Source organism: Schistocerca gregaria, chromosome X (genome assembly GCF_023897955.1).
Source record: "Schistocerca gregaria isolate iqSchGreg1 chromosome X, iqSchGreg1.2, whole genome shotgun sequence".
NCBI classification, from domain to species: domain Eukaryota; kingdom Metazoa; phylum Arthropoda; class Insecta; order Orthoptera; family Acrididae; genus Schistocerca; species Schistocerca gregaria.
Window position 1 is genome coordinate 824,985,035 of NC_064931.1, and position 3,746 is coordinate 824,988,780.

Here is a 3,746-nt window from a genome sequence, read left to right on the forward strand (position 1 = left end):
CGGCGAAAAACGGATGGCTGTGTGTACTTTTGGGATTGTATGCAGCGTTCACATTTATATGGTATATATTCCAATTGTCAAGCTTACCATTACTCTTAACACAACAGTTCAGCATCATGGAAATCGTGTGACGAAGTTTCTCTGCTCTCCCATCGGCTTGATGGTGAAAGGGGCTTCTCTAAAGTTTTCATTGCAAGTGACAGAACTGTTTCATAGGATCCAACATAAAATTTGTGCCCTACTCTATGACTATAGTATCTGGAACGCCAGATGTGAGCAACGAATTGTTCACCTTTGCTTGGGCAACTGTACTCACTTGCTGGTGAGGGATTGCAACCCTCATGATATTTCGTGAGAAATGGTCGATTATGGTCAATGTGTACCTGCCTTCTGCTGGTGTCCTATTGAAAAGGCCTAAAATAACAACCCATAACTTTTTAAATGGTTCAGACACTTCCAATAGCCTTTGAAATGTAAATGTCCAGTGACTAAGATCAGTCTGTTGTGCACACAGTACACAGTTCCTAACATATTGTTAGACATCTCGTTACCTCGTCCTGTAGCAAAGTTTTTCAGCAACCCATCTGTCAGTTGCTTTCTGCCGACAATGACCTGCCAAAATGAGGGTATATGCTTGTTACAGAATGTTGGCATGTTTTACCACTCCTAGTCTGCACAATAAGCCATAGTGAATAAAGAACTGCGAGGTAAGACACTCAGCGTCAGTTGCCTCGTCCGTTTTCCAACTCATCAGTGCTTCTGCCACGTACTTGTGGAACTGAAATTTTCCTATTCAAACAATTTGCATTGGTATGCCTCTACCCTGGCTTCTGCACTACTTCGTTATCAAATTTGCCCAAACATAGGACCCACCTGCAGCCCTAGGAACCATTTTAATCTAGTATCACCCACTGTATAAATAACAGCAGAAGTAATAAATACCCTAGATAACTGCCAACGCTTCCTTCTCAGTCCTAGAATAATTTTGCTCTGCATTCGTCTGGTGTTGGGATGTTCTCTATTATCTACGCTCAGACTAAGAACACAACCAACCACCATATTGCTCACATCACAAGAGAGAGTGAATTCCTACTCGAAGTTTGTAAATATCGAAAATGGACCTGATGTCATAGCTTGTTTCAATTTAGTGAACACTGAAATTTGGCAGACCATTCAAATTTTGCACCTTGACATAACAAATCATACAAATGTTTGGCTATTGCAACGAAGATCTTCACAGCTTTATGATAATAATTACAGAGATCCGAAAAAGATTGCAAGTGTTTGGCTGTCTTCGAAAGGGAGACGTTCCAAGCTGCTGAGATTAAGTATAGATCTGTACTCACTCCTTCTTGACTAATCACATGCCTAAAATAATTTACTTCTGTTGCTGCAAAATGAAATTTATAAATACTTAGCGACAGTCGTGCTGTCCTCAGGCTTATGTACACTTCCTCCAGCTACCGTACATGCTCTTCCACGTTCTTTGAAAACACGGTGATGTCAACAAGGTAAACCATCCACTGTGTTGGCTTCAGGCCTGTTCAAGTGTGTGAATTTCTAAGGGACCAATTACGAGAGTGGCCACGCAGTCAGTGACATGCAGCCTCTAACCGCGCGGTCACTACGCGCGGCTCTTCATTCCTCTATGTACCTCATCCAATAACTTTTGATAAGTGGCTGGTGCATTTATGAGTCCGAATGGCATTCAACTGTACTGAAAACAGCTGCAGATGGTGGTAAAAGCAGTCCTCGGCTGATCTTTCGGCACAGCCTTCAGTTGATAATACCTGCTCCTCAAATCCGTGGTGGAGAAATATTTACACCGACCCTAGTTGTCCAGAGTCTCCATTATGTTCCATATGGGATACGCATTGGTGATGGTTCATTCGTTACGGTAACGGCAGTCACAGCAATACATGTATTTCCTAGTGCCTTCAGGCAACTTGCATGGTACCAAAATGAAGGGTTCTCCACATAGGCTATTACTATATGCAATGATACCTTTTGGTTGCTGTTGATAAATTAATTCTTCCATTCTTGCTTGCATACATTTGGGAACTCATTTTGTCTTCTTATTTGCTGGGGGACTATACTCTGTTGGTACTCTGTGCTGCATAACTGGCATTGGCGGTAATAGATCACTCAGACTGGATAAATCTGTGAACTGCCGTAAAAAGGTTTTTCATTGCCTTCGTATCACTCACCTGTGAATGTTTTACTTTTTTATGTGATGCAGATGTGTTGACAGTTTGCTTTCTGCAGAGGTTCTCAGCTGACCTATCGATGACATTTTCCTCAACCAAATCAGCAATAAACTTTGGCAGACTCATTTCATCCACACCAAAATTACGAGAGTAACTGGAACACTATAATCTCCATCCCCATCACTGATGCTCACTATACTTTTGCATAAGAAGCAGGGTGGTTTATCCAATTTTTCGTTAGTTTCTAATGACTGTACACACATAATAAACCATATGAAGTCTCTACCTATGCTAACCTGGATGAACTTCCATGTATGTTGTGATAATGTATCATACGATTTAGTCTTTAGCTCTTGTGTCCACGTTTATTCGGTTGCACCTTCATGACTGGTGAACATTCTGATATCGTAACACTTGTAGCTGTTGTCTTTAGAGGAAACTATGTCCCACCAAGTTCAACTAAACGCTGCAAAAAGTCATTTTCTGCATGATGTTTACAAAAAAGCCGAATCCACAGGATAGAACAGTACACTTCATACCCTTCATCAACACCTGACAACACTTACACATTCTCCCGAAAACGCTTAGTTGCTACGCTAAAGTTGAACAATGTTTCTCCCAGTGATCTCATGTCATTATATACCAATCCACACAACCTATACAGTGGGGACTCAATCTCATTATGTCTAAGAGGTTCTGACTGACAACTGACACTTGAGCCCTTGCGTCCACTAGAAATTTATGTTCCTCGCTGTCCTCTTCTCCCTATAAGCAGCACTCGGCCTCTCCTTCTGTTGTTGCCGTCCCATGTTCTACTGGGAATCCCGTTCGATGAATGAGGCACCCTCATTCCCATTTAACGACGATTATTCAGACGTTGCTTGTTCCGAGTTTCCTTCCGACAATCATGCACCTCTTGGCCCACCTCCCCACATTCCTAACATATGGGCTGACAACATTGTTTCCGGATTGGCCCACATGCCCACACCTATAACACTAACCTCAGAGGAGAAAATGCCAAGATTACCCTGCCTCCGAGTAGCACTGGCGATTTCCTCCATTTGCGTGGCAATCCATGGCTTCTCCATTCTGACTCTCCTTGACATGTAAGCAGAAATATTCCTTAGAAATAAATCCTGATCACTATTCTGTGCCTCAGAGAGGATGACTCTGTGATTTCCACATTGTGCGTTACCTCCTACATTTGTGTATTCAACTTCCTAATTATGTCACAGGAATAATCTACTGATTCGCCGCGTTTCTACGACATTCCAGTGCACGTATTTCGGAAAAACCTGGCGCTATTCTCCTTACGGTAACGCTGGATGAGACCGTTAGCCAGCTCATCAGACGTCGAAGCCTTAATTAAAGTCTCTGTTACATAACGTACATTTTCCTGTCCCCTATTAACCACCATTTAGCCATGATCAAGGTTGTTTCTTCTGATCATTTTCTCAATTCGACGGAGACTTTATGGCAGCGATAAAAACTGCATTTTACGGAAAAGAACGCTATAAGGTTAGCTGCTTTGTGATCAAC